Source organism: Scyliorhinus torazame, chromosome 6 (assembly GCF_047496885.1).
Source record: "Scyliorhinus torazame isolate Kashiwa2021f chromosome 6, sScyTor2.1, whole genome shotgun sequence".
Classification (NCBI taxonomy): Eukaryota; Metazoa; Chordata; class Chondrichthyes; order Carcharhiniformes; family Scyliorhinidae; genus Scyliorhinus; species Scyliorhinus torazame.
Window position 1 is genome coordinate 53,944,246 of NC_092712.1, and position 16,471 is coordinate 53,960,716.

Consider the following 16,471-nt stretch of genomic DNA (forward strand, 5'->3'; position numbering starts at 1 on the left):
AGAGATTTACCAGAATGTTGCCTGGTATGGAGGGCATTAGCTATGAGGAGCGGTTGAATAAACTCGGTTTGTTCTCACTGGAACGAAGGAGGTTGAGGGGAGACCTGATAGAGGTATACAAAATTATGAGGGGCACAGACAGAGTGGATAGTCAGAGGCTTTTCCCCAGGGTAGAGGGGTCAATTACTAGGGGGCATAGGTTTAAGGTGAGAGGGGCAAGGTTTAGAGTAGATGTACGAGGCAAGTTTTTTATGCAGAGGGTAGTGGGTGCCTCGAACTCGCTACCGGAGGAGGTGGTGGAATCAGGGACGATAGGGACATTTAAGGGGCATCTTGACAAATACATGAATAGGATGGGAATAGAAGGATACGGACCCAGGAAGAGTAGAAGATTGTAGTTTAGTCAGGCAGCATGGTCGGCGCGGGCTTGGAGGGCCGAAGGGCCTGTTCCTGTGCTGTACATTTCTTTGTTCTTGTTCTTTGTTGATTGAGTTTTGAGGTGACAAAGAAAATTGATGAGGGAAGGGCTGTGGATGTAGTTTATATGGACTTTAGGTAAAGCGTTTGACAAGGTCCCACATGACAGACTGGGACAAAAACTAAAATCTGGGGTGGGCTGGATAGGTGGATACAGAACTGGTTTGGTTATAGAAGACAGAGAGTGGCAGTGGAAGTGTGGATATCTGTAGCTAGCGGTGTTCCGCAGGGATCAGTGCTGGGACCTCTGTTGTTTGTAGTGGATATAAATGATTTTGAGGAAAATGTGGGTGGTCTGATTAGTAAGTTTGCGGATGAAACGAAGATTGGCGGAGTTGCTGGTGTGTTGAGGATTGTCGGACGATTGAACAGGATCATAGAATTTACAGTGCAGAAGGAGGCCGTTCGAGCCTGCACCGGCCCTTGGAAAGAGCACCCGATCTAACCCCATACATCCACCCTATCCCCACACCTCTACCCTATCCCTGTAACCCCACCTAATCTTTTTTGGACACAAAGGGTAATTTAGCATAGCCAATCCACCTAACCTGCACATCGTTGGACAGTGGGAGGAAACCGGAGCATCCGGAGGAAACCGACGCTGACACAGGGAGAACGTGCAGACTCCGCACAGACAGTGACCCAAGCCGGGAATCGAACCTGGGACCCCGGAGCTGTGAAGCAACTGTGCTAACCATTATGCTACCGTGCTGCCCATGTAGTTGGATTGGAGACTTGGGCACATGGCAGATGGAGTTTAATCCGGACAAATGCGAGGTGATGCATTTTGGAGGATCAAATCTAGGTATGAATTATACTGTAATTGGCAGAACCCTTGGGAACATTAACCTACAGAGAGATCTGGACGTGCAGGTTCACAGTTCTCTAAAAGTAGCAACACAGGTGGCTAAGGTGAGTAAGAAGGCATATGGCATGCTTGCCTTCATCAGACGGGGCATTGATACTCACATCTCAGTGGTAGGCAGGCTTCTGGGTTGGTCACTGATGAGCGGATGACAAGGATGTCCCAGGACCGACACTGGGAGGAATGCCGGAGCCCAGGACTGTGCTGAGCACCAAGTCAATGATGTGCCCCAGAGCTGCTGGAGCTATAAGGTTAGAGTTATAAATATCAGGAAGAGGTGTCAGCATTCTTCCTTGGACTCTTATGTCCGATGAGATGGTGTCGTCCCTCTGAGGCAATGAGGCAAACACGGCAAAGGTGTTATCTGCAGTGCAGACCTTGGTGCAGGACGTGTACCCCCATGGCGGGGGATGTCCGCTCCCTGGCCCCAGGTCATGCATTCCAACTTGGAGTGTATGAGCTGCTTGGTGCAGGGCATCAACTGTATGGTGCAGACACTTGTGAGAATCCATGAGTGGCAGCCCCAGAGGTTGGCAGGGCTTCTGGATCTCACTCCAGCTGACCCCCCATCCCATGGAGGAGCCCCAGGAGCCACCGGACACCTCCTCAGAAGGTGAAGACACATTTGGGGACGCCTGACCTTGGATGGGACAGTAGCGGCAGAGATGAGTCTCATTGTTCCCCCCCTCCACGATCACCCTGTTCAGTGGTAGGTCAGACTCAGGTGTCTGTCAGGCAAGAGTCAGACAGTCACTAAGGCTCTGCCCTCATCGCAAGTCATCACCATTCTCCTGCTTCATCCAGTCATACTGAACCTGTGCCCTGCATCATGAAAGGAGCCCTCAAGACGATGATCTCTGACCAGCAGAGCTCAAGTGTGATGGTCTCAAACTCCCTGAGGGGACAAATCTGGCCACCCTACTCCTGGTTGTCTCCAAAGCAGGAGGCAATCAGTGCATTCCGAGCCCTGTGCCCCAATCGGGCCCAGGCCATCGCCCAAGGTCCTTCCTCCACCTCATCCGAGGGGGTTGCACCTCACCACACTCCTCGACCGCCTCCTCATCCGAGGATATGTGATGCTCCTGCGTATCCCCCTCATCCAGCACCTTGCCTTTTTGCAGTTCCAGGTTGTGCAGAGCGCGGCATACCACGATGATGTGAGACACCCTCTGGGGCTGCTATGGACGGCTCACCCTAACCGTTCCCGGCACCGGAACTGCATCTTTAACAGGCCTACCGCCAGCTCAACAAGCGCACGTGTAGAAGCACGTGCCTCTCTGTATAAAATCCATGCAAATGTTTGTGACCTACGCACTGGCGTTATCAGCCACCTATTGAGTGGGTACGCTTTGTCCCCAAAGAGCCATCCCTCCAGCTGCTGATCACCCTTGAATATTGCTGGATCTGAGAGTGTCTAAGCATGTAGCTATCATGGACGCTCCCCAGTAAACAGGTGCTCACCTGCATTATGCACAGTGAGTGGTCGCAAATGATCTGGAAGTTGAGGGAGTGGCATCCCTTGCAGTTCATAAATGGCGCAGAACCACATGCGTGCAGTCTAAGACACCCTGCACTTGGGCAAATCAGTTCTGCGGGTAAAGCGCTTGGCCCTGGCATCCTGGTTTGCCAGGTCCTGGTCAAATTTGATGTACAGGTGAGCCCTCTCCAAAAGCACACTGGTCACCTCATGTATGCACTTCTGTGCGGCAGACTGGGAGATGCCGCAATGGTCACCCATGCAGCTGATGGCACAGAATTTCAGCACAGCTGTGACATACAGGGCCACAGGCATTGGATGACCTCCCCGTCCATGTGGTGCCAACTCCTGTATCACCTGGCACAGGTGGTCCACTGCCTCCCGGGCAGATGCAGTCTCCTCCCACAGTGTATATCTGACATCTGGAGGTACGATGCTCTCCCCCGGTAGACCCGTGGCTGATAGCTTCCCCCCCAAGCCTCTTCTATGAGTGGCCCTTCACCCGGTTGATCAGCAAACCCTGCAAATCCCTCCTCTGCAGGGCACTGGTCCTGCCCACATGCAGCCGCACGTTGATATCATTGCTATTGCTCTACAGCAATCAATAGCACTGCCAGCTCGACTGGCTCCATCATCCTCCTGATCCAAAAACTGAAAGGAAACAAACTGAAATGTGAGGAGTCCTGGCCCAGAGCCCTTTCGGGATTTGGGGTATCCACCTGTGCACATCCCCCCATGTGAGTGCCTGTCCAATGAGCTTCACTCCCTCCAATCACACACAATGGCCAATTCCCCACACTGGTCTCTCGCAACTCCGCTTGACAGATGCGCTTCCACCTCGGTGAGCCTGAGCCACCCACGTGACCCTCCCGAAGGGTGACGATTGAGGGAATATGAATGCATTCATTTGATCTCCGGGGGAACTAAATGTTGCCACCTGTCATATTCTATTACGGCTAACTGATGAGCTCAGTTACCCTCGCGCCTTGCATTAGGGGCAACATCTGTGTCACCTCTCTGTTATGGAGAGATGTGTGCAAGCCATGGAGTTAAATATTTGGGGGCTAAGCTCCCAAAAGGTTAACTATTGGGCACCAATCAGTGGCACACTCATGCATTGCAATACTGACATGATTGACCCATCAGTGGCTGGTACAGGTCACATGATTTGCAAGTTGGCTACAGTTCTGGAAACTTCCAACAGTAATTACAGGACAAAGCTTAACCCTCATCCTTGTGGAATTTCACACCTATCATTGTGTGCGCCCTTGTTTCATTACAATCATTGAAACAAGGGAGCAGCAGACAGTCTGTCTCCCCAGCCAGGTCTTTAGCAAAGAGAAACAGACATTGTTGCTCATCTTGTCTGAAGTAACAATGGGTAACATCTCCTGTGTGTGCTATTTTGTGACTTAAAAAAAATATTTACTGCTTTGTTACAAACTGCACAAAGAAAGTAATTTCCCTATGCCCGAAAAACACTCGAATGTTGCTTTTTGGCACATTATAGTCCATCTGCAATGTTTAAACAATTTTTTCAATGTCACTTTGCTTTTTGTGTAAGTAAAGACTCAAAATGCATTTGCTTTAGTTTGCTGTTAAGATTTAATCTCAGTGCAACATCACTAAGATTGCATCAGAATGTGCAATTTCGGAATGTTGTTTGAGTTGGAATAAGAGGGCGAGTATAAGGAGGGATGTGAAGTTGGCTGAGTGTGAAAGAGAGGGTAGTGGTGAATGATTGATTCTCAGATGGCGAAGGTATATAGTGAGGTTTCCCCAGGTTACGGTACAAGGACCATTGAATTTCTTGCCATATGTTTATGACCTAGATTTGGCTGTCCAGGGCACAATTTCAAAATTTGCAGATGACACAAAACTTGAAAGTATTGTGAACTGTGAGGAGGATGGTGATGAACTTCAAGAGGACATAGACAGTCTAGTGAAATGGGTGGACATGTGACAGATGGAATTTAATGCGAAGGAATGTGAAATGTTATATTTTGGTACAGAATCATAGACTCACTACAGTGAAGAAAGAGGCCATTCGGCCAATCAAGTCCGCATCAACCATCTGAAAGAGCTCCCTAGGCCCACGCCCCCACCATATCTCCATAACCCAGTAACCCCACCTAACCTTTCGAACACTAAGGAGTAATTTAGCATGGCCAATCCACCTAACCTGCACATCTTTGGACTGTGAGAGGAAACTCGGAGCACCCGGAGGAAACCTACACAGACCCGGGGAGAATGTACAAACTCCACACAGACAATGACCCAAGACTGGAATTGAACCCGAGTCTGGCGCTGTGAGGCAGCAGTGCCAACCACTGTGCCGCCATGCTGCCACCGCCAGACAATGCGGTAGGAGGACCAAGGAGAGGCAAGACAAAATAAAGGGTACAATTCTTAATGCGGTGCATAAAGAGAGAGACCTGGGGGTTTACTCTTTTGAGCAAATTAAAACAAATGGCCAAATTAACCAATTAACAAATTCTTTAAAAATTAGTGCAGCTTAAACAAACAACAACAAAGCAAATTGAAAAGCTGATGATGTACTCCAGCCCCTGCAGTGCCCACTGGTCATGAGAGGTCTCAAGCATGCCAGCGGACACCTATCCTCCCTGGACACCCAGGCGGGGCTTAACCACAGAGGACGAGCAGGCAATCAAATCAATGGCCCCCTCAGCCACATACTGCCTAGGCCTGCCAATGTCCACTTTGGTCAGACCCAGAAGCAGGTTAACACGGAGCTACTCCAGTCTGCCTACCTGGAGGAGGATCTGAGGTTATTTGTGCACAAATTATTGAAGGTTGCAGGGCAGATTGAAAAGGTGGTAGAAAAGGCATATGGGATCCTGGAGTTTATAAATAGAGGCATGGGGTACAAAAGCAAGGTGTTATGAAGAACCTTTACAAAACCCTGACGGCAAGACTTTCCGTCCCTGCTGCAACATGTTTTCCCATGGTAGATGTGGCCATCCCTCCAAATGCTCGGCAGTATGGTAATATGCCTATGGGCTATATCACAGTTGGAAGGTATGCGACCTCCAACCAGCAGGTGGTGGTACAGACACACCGTGCGGTCTCTAGACCAAGGTCATGTGACCTGTGACTCTGAAATAGGGGAGACATGTCCAGCCATTTTCAGAAGAAGATTGAGAGGGTAATAAGACATACGTGTGAATGGTTGGTGCGAGGTGCAAGTTCCAGAGGAGTAATTAGCAGACTCCATGATAACGTGATCTGTATCAGATTGCTATCTTACCACATGAGACTCAATAAAAGATTCTGGTTTGGACAAGTTGCAGTGTTTGGTGGATTCCTTCGTGAAGTACAAAGGACCAAGCACAGCAGGCAGGACCAGAAGATCCTGCCAGCAGGAGGGGCCGGAAAATCCCTTCCTGGTTAACCTTAACTGGAGTATTGCGACAAATTCCGGGCACCGCACCTTAGGAAGGATGCGAAGGCTGTGCCGACATTGCAGTACCGATTTATGGTTCGAGGTATGAGCGACTTCAGCTGCATGGATTGAAGAAGCTGGGGCTGTTCTCCGCGGAGAAGGCAAAGTTGACAGGAGATTGATCGAGGAGTTCAAAAGCATGAGCGGTTTGGACAGAGGGCATTTGGAGAAATTGTTCCCATTTGTGAAAAGGCTGAGAACTATGGGAATTTCAGGTGATTGGATAAAGAATCAACAACGGCATGGGGAAAAACTATTTTATGCAGAGGGATGTTCGGGTCTGGAATGTACTACCTGATGGGGTGCTGGAGACAGGTACAATGGCTGTCAAAAGAGAGTTGGAAAAGCAGCTTAGAAAACAATTGGCAGGGCTACAGGGGAAGGCGGGAGACTGGGATAATTGAGAACTTTTGCAGAGAGCCAGTGTGAACACTACAGGCTGAATGACCTCCTTCTGCAAAGTAACTATTCTATGATCCTATAAGTTAACTGGACCTGTGCACTCCCCCCACAGTAAATGGGTAAACTAGAGTGTGATGTGTTGGGTGTTCTGGATCACATACAGGTCACCAACACTTGAAGTAGTGCAACACTATTTTATTAAAAGGTTAACTATTTAAACATACTTGAACTGTGGGTAAATACAATACCAGCTTTAACTAAAGACCTCTGCCTTGTCCTAACCAGTTGATGCACTCAGCACATGGTGAATGTCTGTGTTGCAGGCTGTGAGCTCTGTGCTCCTAGCTAGCTGCTACTCGAATGAGCGGGAACTCTGATGTCCCCTGTCTTTATAGTGCGTGTGCTCTCACTGGTGATTGGCTGTGGTGTTGCGTATGCTGATTGGTCCCACTGTGTGTCCATCAGTGTGTGTCTGCACTATGATATACTGGTGTATATTATGACAGAGTGTACTTGGTTCCATTGCAGTGATTGCCATGATAAACCTATGGAGGTGAGCAAACACTACTAATAGTCTTTAGCAATGACATTTAGAGTAATTTAAGACATGACATGAAAAATCAAAGGGTGCCTTCGGGCCTCTGGTTCCCAGAGCTCTCCAGCACTGGGATATTATTTGTGTCATGTCTGAGTCTGCTGTAGACTGATTGATAAAGATTGAACACCATAATTTGTCATCAACCTCATTACTGTTCGATCATGCGCCGAGATGGCCCTTGGCCTGTTTCCATTCTGCAGTTCCTATGTTCCTCGCTGATAGTCGCACGTTAAAATTACCAGTATCCTGAACCCTCGTATACTTACGAGAAATTTAGCCGGATCTAGTGACAGCACATATTAAAAGCCTTGCCACTTCCATCCACCCACTCTTTCCAATAGCACTCGAATCCAAGGTTGCCCACAAATTGAGCCTGAGGTCAGTGATGCTCGATGCTCAGCACTGATGCCACTGAAGTTAGATTGATGAATGGTGCTTTCCTCATGGTTAAGAAAATAGAAATGAGGGCACCCAAACTTTCATCAACACATCTCATTCTTTTGTTACTCATCAACAGTTGCTTCAAATTCATCAGTAGGTTTGCACGTCAAGGCATGAAAGTGATTCATACGAAGCACGGAGCCAAGCAGTGTGGTTTCTTTTCTCAATGAAGAAGCTGAGTTTATTACCAAAAGTCTATTAATCATAAAGGGTTGGAAGCTGCTCCCCAAACAGCAGGCTTCCTCCTTCTGTGAGCAGCCTAGTATTTAAATGCTTCAGCCAAATCTTGCTCTTGGCCGTGTTCCTGCCAGAAGAGCTACAAATTCATAACAAAGAACTGAAAGGAACATCTTGTTTTTTAAATTTCCGAGAGGAACTTCCTTTGAAGTCTGCCGAACCTTGCTGAAGCCGTCACAGTTTGCACAGTCGTCATTGTGAATGGGAATATTTCTCCATTAAGTTCAGGTCGTTTTGGCACTGATTTATTATTTGCAGTCTCTATATGTGTGCCTTGTTGTCGCCCCTTGTTCTCATTTCCTGCCTAACTTCACGTTCTGGCAATGTTTCTTTTCTTGTTAGGCTTGACGCCCCTGTTCTTGCAATTGAAATAAATAAACGGGGGAAATTCTCCGAGCCCCGCGCCGGAGAATCGCCGCAACCGCGCCGCGACGCCCCAACAACGGCGCGCGATTCTCCGAGGTGCGGAGAATCGGCGCCATTTGCACCGGTGCGTTTGACGCGTCACCGGCCGCTGGAATTGGTGGGGCCACCGATTCGCTGACCCGGATGGGCCGAGCGGCCACCCGGATATGGCAGAGTCCTGCCGGCGCCGTTCACCCCTGGTCGCTGCCGGCGGGAACTCTGCGAGAAGGGCCGGGGGGGGGGGCAGCCTGTGGGGCGGGGAAAAGCAATCCTTCACCGGGAGGGGCCTCCGATGGGGTCTGGCCCGTGATCGGGGCCCACCGATTGGCGGGCCGCCCCCCCCCCCCCCCCCCCGGGCCTACTTTGTTGCGTGGCGACCCCTGAACACCAACGCCATGTTGAGTCGGGGCCGGCGCGCAGAAGAAGTTCCCTGCGCATGCGCAGGATGGCGCAGCCTGACTGCGCATGTGCGGGTTGGCGCGGCGCCCATTTGGTGCCAGGGAGGGAGGCTGGAGCGGCGTGAACGGCTCCAATGGGAAATTCCATTGACAAGTGGCGGGAATCCAGAATCCCGCTGCCAGCGAATGGCACACCAGCGAGATTAGATTTAGATTATTTGTCACATGTACCGAGGTACAGTGAAAAGTATTGTTCTGCGCACAATCCAGGCAGATCGTTCCATACATGAAAAACATAGGACATAAGATAAATACACAATGTAAATACAATCGGGTGAAGCAGACAGAGTATAGTGCTACACAGTAGAGAGGATGCGTGGAGGGACCAGTTCAGTCTATAAGAGGGTCATTCAGGAGTCTGGTAACAGCGGGGAAGAAGCTGTTTTTGAATTTGTTAATGTGTGTTCTCAGACTTCTGGATCTTCAGCCCGATCCAAGAGGTTGGAAGAGTGAATAACCCGGGTGGGAGGGGTCTTTGATTATGCTGCCCGGTTTCCCAAGGCAGCAGGAGGTGTAGACAGAGTCATTGGATGGGAGACGGATTCATGTGATGGGCTGGGCAGTGTTTACGACTCTCTGTAGCTTCTTGCGGTCTTGGGCAGAGCAGTTGCCACACCAGGCTGTGATGCAGCCCGAGAGGATGCTTTCTATGGTGCACTTGTAAAAGTAGGTAAGAGTCAATGTGGACATGCCGAATTTCCTTAAATCATGCGGCCGGTAAAGCAGAGAATCCATCCCCGGATTCCATTCTATTGGAGCACTCTGTGCCACTCAGACACTTGCATTTACACATGCAGATACGCTCAAAATGAAAATTGTTGTCATCCTTCTCAAAACCACACAATGAAATGCAATCCAGAAACTACGCCATGGGAGCGTGGATAAAGGTCATGAGCGGTTCCAATCAGGGTTGTCCCTTTAATGTAGCTATTCCTGTTGTCCTACAAATAATAACATGCATGTCCACAAGGCCTAAATGCAGAATGTCGTTTGTGAGCAGCTATTTGATTGTCATTTGGATATTGGGAAGGAGAACATATTGAGCATCTTTTTGAAAGTTCTCACGGCATCTCGGCTTTTGCAGTGAGAACTCTGAAAGCTGTTCTGAAATGTTGAAGATAAAATTGGGGCAGATTGGGAACAGTGCAATTATGGCTGTTCAGTCAATGCAGAAAGGAACAAATGGAACCGGCCACCCCTCCCCTGCACTGCAAACCAGCCCTGAACCCCCTCCTCCCACACCGTACAGCAGCCCCCCACCCCTGTTTTATCTGGGTACCCCCCCCTACCCCCAAGTATGGGATTGACCTGATCAGCCCCCCGCCCCAAGGGACCGCTGTAATAGGGGGATCCCTCCCCCAGGAATCCCTGTAACAGGGAAATCCCCCAGGGACCTTTGTAATAGGAGGACAACCCCTAGGGGCCCATGCCTAAAGTGAACCCCCCCCCCCCACAGACTCCCCCCCCTACTCACACAGACCACACCGCCACCCCCCCCCCCCCCCCCCCCCAGAAAAGAGACTCTTGTCTGGAAACTAGAGAGTAGTACAGACAGGGGCAGTGAGAAGAATTACAGCTGTAGCACTTAACTTGAAGCTCCATGTGTCCATTCCTTGAAGGCGAGAACAGCTATGACCTGCGTCTGGTTCCCACAGGTCCATTAACTGCAAGCCATTCATAGCTTTCTAGTAGTGGTCTGTGATTGACAGCATCCAAAAACCATCTGCAGCGTTGATTCATTTATCTTCCTTCACGGTTCAGCGGCCTAAGTGGTGAAATCCCAGTGTTTACAAACATTGACCACATCAAAGAGAGGTAAGTGCAGTGCAATCACATGTGTGAGCTGCAGATGTCATTAAGACCCATTTACATGCTCCCATTGGCGTGCGGCGTGGACCTCGATTCTGGGGGTCGGAGCATTGCATTGGGCATCAATCCCGATTTTGGCCTGATGCCCGATTCTCCGTCCCGTCATGGAATGCAATCCGGGCGCCTAGGATGGAGAATCCAGCCCGTATTCTTGATAGATGGTTGTATTATTTTGTTACACAGAAGTCATCTCCTTGTGGGCTTTCAGAGCCAGAAAGCCAGTATCAGAAATCTTTTCATTCTTTCACATTTTAGTTTGGATTTTGGATGAATCCCCATCTGTTCCAGAGTGCCAAATTCCAATCTCAGAAAATCTGCTGAACCGCGAGCGTGATAAGTTTCAGTTTCTGCCACTGCAGCATCTTGGAGTCAGACTGCCAGTAACTGAGAAAATCCCATTTTAACGACATGCTGGTGCACGATCGTGGTTCCCCTTAGTCTACTTGTCAACAGAGTGTAGTTGTGTATTTGCTGTATTTTCTTGTCGAGGAAATAAGGGGTGGCAGATCGCTAAGAGAGCCCATGTTTAACTAGTAATGCTCAAATAATATGCACTAATAATTTGCTTTTGCATTACTGCACTTCTTCAATTCTCTTCAAAGACAGGTCCGACTCACTGCACCATGGGTAGGGCAAGGAAGCAGGTCCCCACTCCACCCCAGATAGGACTGGTGCCAATTCGATACTTAATAGTCCTCCAGGCAACTGAGCCAAACTGCTCCTTGAAGCCCAATTTGTTGTCGAGAAAATCCATTTTACTTGCATGATGTAGTCTGGAGCTACGGTAGGGACTCCACTTTCTTTCCATCCCATGGCTGACGTGCAATCTTTTCTGCTCTTCCTGCCTGCCATATGTTGGAAGGATTTGCAAGTTTACTTAAACCTTCCTGAACCATCAAGTCCTGAAGCAGGATTTGAACCAGGAGCTTGCGGATCAGAAGCAGGACAATACTTGCTGCACCACCAGACCCCCACGTTGGACGACACTGTCCTTAATGATCAAGGCACCTACAAGTTCCTTTTACAGCTTAACTTTGCACTCTGTCCATGTCAAGTTCCCTGCTTCGGGAGAGGAACGGATGGGGGTGCAGTGTACTACCGTTTGTTGTAGAGTTTATGCAGTGATCGTTTTTAAATTCTGACCCTTATTTTCAAATCCCACCACGTTCTCATTCCCTCGACAACTTCCTCAACCTCCCACAACCCTGTGAGTTATCCACGGTAGTTCAATTCTGGCCTCTTGTGCATCCCCGATCTACATCACTCCATCATTGGTGACCATGCTTTCAGTTGCGAAGGCTCGAAGCTCTGGAATTCCCTCCCTAAACCCTTATACCTTTCTTTCGCCCTTTAAAACCTACCAATGTGACTAAGCTTCAGATCAGCTGTCCCGATCTCTCCTCACATGGCTCAGTGTCAAATTTTGATTGACAACACTCCTGCGCAGCGCCTTGGGACATTTTACCACACATTTTTTTACTCAGCGAATGTAAGTCCCTAAGTTAAGCAATCTCTTCCAGTCCTGCTGTGCAGAGTGCGGATAAGCCTCCGCTGAGTCTGTACACTAAAGGTGCTATACAAATGCAAGTTGCTAATGTTGTGATAATCATGTTAATTATCAGCTGGACTAACACTGACTGGAGGGAGGCTTCCACGGGCTCAAATTACCCGGTTAAATATATTGTTGGTAATAAGAGGGAAATTCTGAGTGATCTAGCTTATTACAAATTTATTATTTGTAATAAATACTCAGATGAAAGAAAACTGCCAATGAAAACAAGTAGACAAGAAAAGATGTCAGCTGTAGCTCAATTGGTAGTACTCTTTCCCCGGAGTCAACCAGTCCTGCAGTTCAACAGCCCATCTTGGCCACCTCCGAGCCTCTTCAGCAGCTGCAGTATCTGGCCGAGACATGCAGCCTCAACCAGTGATACTTTCAATATAGGGCCAGAATTTTCTAGAACCAGGCATCTCACCTGAAAGCTCAAAAATATTTTGACCTCCAAGGTTTGTTGAAAGAGTGAGCTAATAACTGGGCGGGGAGGGTAACCGAGATTCCAGGACCTTGGTGAAGGGTGAAAAGAAGGACAAATGGTGCACGTGTTTTAAGGATTGAGAAATATACAGACGGAGGACTGCTCACAAGGGTGATTTAGACTGGGTGAATTCAATGACAAGTCAGACACGGAAAGAAAAGGAAAGAAAGATTGGATTAATAGAGACAACAGACAGAAACGAAAAGTGTAAGGGCAGCACGGTAGCACAGTCGTTAGCACTGTTGCTTCACAGCTCCAGGGTCCCAGGTTCGATACGCGGCTTGGGTCACTGTCTGAGCGGAGTCTGCACGTTCGCCCCGTGTCTGCGTGGGTTTTCTCCGGGTGCTCCGGTTTTCTCCCACAGTCCACAAGTGTGCAGGTTAGGTGGATTGGCCGTACTAGATTGCCCTTAAGTGTCCAAAAAAGGTTAGGTGGGATTACTGGGTGACAGGGATAGGGTGCAAGTGTGGGCTTAAATAGGGTGCTCTTTCCAACGGCTGGTGCAAACCCGATGGGCCGAATGGCCCCCTTCTGCACTGTAAATTCTATGATTCTATGTAAATAAATTGACACTTAATATCTCCAACAGCAATTCAATACCTGAAGGAATGATATTTTGCACTTTTGTTGTTTATTTTCTAGGCCAGTCATTACTAACTGGTTCCTTCTTCTCTCCACAGATGCTGTCATTCCTGCTGAGATTCCTGTATTTCCTGGATGTTGTTTCAGATTCCAGCATCCGCAGTAATTTGCTTTTATTGTAGTGTTTAGTTCACTGCCACTCCTCTTCCAGGGATGCCTCCCCTGAAGAAGTACAGCTCTTCTCTCCATCAAGATTTCCATTTGTCAGTTTCGCCCTGTCCACCTTCTTTGCTTCCCATTCCCCTCAGTGACTGTCTGCATCTCCGACTTACCCCATGTGGATTCCAATTCAAGTTCCACCCCTCATGGTTTGAATCCACCCAGGATTACAGATATCTCCAGGAGATACAATGATCCTCAAACTGCTGTTCCCGCCACATTCTGAGATCCACGCTCAGCGCCATGTGCCGCCATGTGCACACACTCGATCTCTCTCTCTCGAGCGGTGCCACTCTCCCTATCTCAAAGCTGCCCTTGTCCCCAGTTTCATTTCATTCTTCGTCTCATCTGTCGCTTTAGCAAGAAACTTTTTCTTTCCCTTTTAGGTGTTGGAAGAATGCAAGCTCCAAAAACTCATCGACAACAATGGCCATGCAGGATCTTCCACCCGTACCCGCCTCTCGGACCCCATTTCTTCTAACCCCAGCCCTTGTCGTGTATTCCCCATACCCTCTGACCTTCCCCTCTCTGAGACTGAACATGCTGTACTCAGCAAAGGGCACAGCTTCATAGTCCTTACGCCTCCATCTCAATGAATTTCAGGCTCGACCCGATGCTGAACTTTTCTTCCGCCACCTTAGTCTCCACGCTCACTTCTTCGGGCAGGAATCCTCCCCGCATTCTTTTTTGTTCAGAAAATATTTTGTTGAGGCATTTATAATTTTAACATTTTAACCTTTTAAACAACAGAGAGATCCAACAGACGCAAGCCCAGGCCAGATGGTGGAGGGTGAATGTAATGCAACATGAATCCAAGGTCCCGGTTGAGGCCGTACTCATGTGTGAGGAACCTGGCTCGAAGTTTCTGCTTGGCGATTCTGCGTTGTCGCGCGCCCTGAAGGCCGCCTTGGAGAATGCTTACCCGAATATCAGAGGCTGAATGCCCTTGACTGCTGAAGTGTTCCCCGACTGGAAGGGACCATTCTTGCCTGGCGATTGTCGCGCGATGTCCGTTCATCCGTTATCTCAGGTGTCGCCAATCTACCACGCTTCGGGACATGCTTTCTTGCAGTCAATGAGGTAGACAACGTTGGCCGAGTCGCACGAATATGTACCGTGTACCTGGTGGGTGGTGTTCTCACGTGTAATGGTGGTACCCATGTCGATGATCTGGCACGTCTTGCAGAGATTGCCATGGCAGGGTTGTGTGGTATCGTGGTCACTGTTCTGAAGGCTGGGTAGTTTGCTGCAAACAATGGTTTGTTTGAGGTTGCGCGGTTGTTTGAAGGCAAGTAGTGGGGGTGTGGGGATGACCTTGGCAAGATGATCGTCCAATCATAGCCTGTCTCTCTCTCACCAACATCAATCACAGCCTCTCTCTCTCTCACCAACATCAATTACAGCCTCTCTCTCTCTCACTAACACCAATCACAGCCTCCCTCTCTCTCTCCTTCACCCACACCAATCACAGCCTCTCTCTCTCACCCACACCAATCACAGCCTCTCTCTCTCTCTGTCTCCCTCACCCACACTAATCACAGCCTCTCTCTCTTTCACTGAGACCAATCAATCCAGTCAAAACGGTAGTTAACAAGTACTGTGGTTTTAATCAGCTAGAATGTGCCCACCAGTAGCTCCTCCCGCACTGAGAGGCTGTCCCGGATCGATGGGTTATATACCTTCTCAGAGGGGCGGAGCCATAGGCGGAGCCAACAACAACATCAACACAACAACAGTAACAGTGAGTAAATACAATAATATATGCAACAGCCATGCGTGGCTCACCACACTCACCAATCACAGCCTCGCTCTCCCTCACCCACACCTATCACAGCCTCTCGCTCCCTCACCCACACCAATCACAGCCTCTCTCTCTCCCACCCACACCAATCACAGCCTCTCTCTCTCCTACCCACACCAATCACAGCCTCTCTCTCTCCTACCCACACCAATCACAGCCTTTCTCTCCCTCGCCCACAGAAATCACAGCCTCTCTCTCCCTCACTCACAGAAATCACAGCCTCTCTCTCCCTCACCCACAGAAATCACAGCCTCTCTCTCTTTCTCCCTCACCCAATCCAATCACAGCCTCTCTCTCCCTCGCCAACACCGATCACAGCCTCTCTCTCTCCCTCACCAACACCAATCACAGCCTCTCTCCCTCACCAACACCGATCACAGTCGCTCTTTCCCTCACCCACACCAATCACAGCATCTCTCTCCCTCACCAACACCAATCACAGCCTCTCTCCCTCACCAACACCAATCACAGCCTGTGTCTCCCTCACCAACACCAATCACAGCCTGTCTTTCTCTCGCCACACACCAATCACAGCTTCAGCCTGCTCTAAAGGCTCACCTCTCCGCTCCTGATTGCTGAGGACGTGGTTGAGGCTGTGGCTTCTGCTGCCCTCACGGTCTCCAATCTGTTTCTCCATTTGACTGGCGTTAACCGAGTGGAAAAATTAAAATTATCTCCAGGCATCAATTCTGACAGGATCACCTCAAACCCTTCCCCGACAGTGTTGATGGGCCCTAAAGCAATATACTGCCTCCCCTGCAGCCCCCCACCTTCAGAGGGGTAGCTGGTGGCTTCGCGGTAATGACCCTGGACTGGTAATGCACAGGCCCAGGCTTAATGCTGTTAATGCTGCCAGTGTGGGTGCAAACCCCACTATGGCAGCTGGTGGAAATCAAACTCAAATAACTAATAAAAAGTTCTCATCTTAAAAATAGGATGACTATGAAGTTATTGTTAATTGTCATTAAAAACCCATCTGCTTCACTAATGCCGGATTTTCCAGTGCAGCCCTCATGTGACTCCAGGCCACAACAATGTAATAATATTTTTTATTAGTGTCGCAAGTAGGCTTACGTTAACACTGCAATGAAGTTACTGTGAAAATCCCCTGGTCGCCACATTCCGGCGCCTGTTCGGGTTC

At 49.1% G+C, this 16,471-nt stretch overlaps 1 long non-coding RNA gene across 1 annotated transcript; it reads left to right on the top strand.

The window, feature by feature from the left end:
* The first annotated feature begins 13,407 nt into the window (after positions 1–13,407).
* Positions 13,408–16,264, top strand: LOC140425707 (uncharacterized). The gene is made up of 2 exons (XR_011947936.1): positions 13,408–13,472; positions 14,280–16,264. It is a non-coding gene; the product is annotated as an uncharacterized lncRNA (long non-coding RNA).
* The last annotated feature ends 207 nt before the right edge of the window (positions 16,265–16,471 follow it).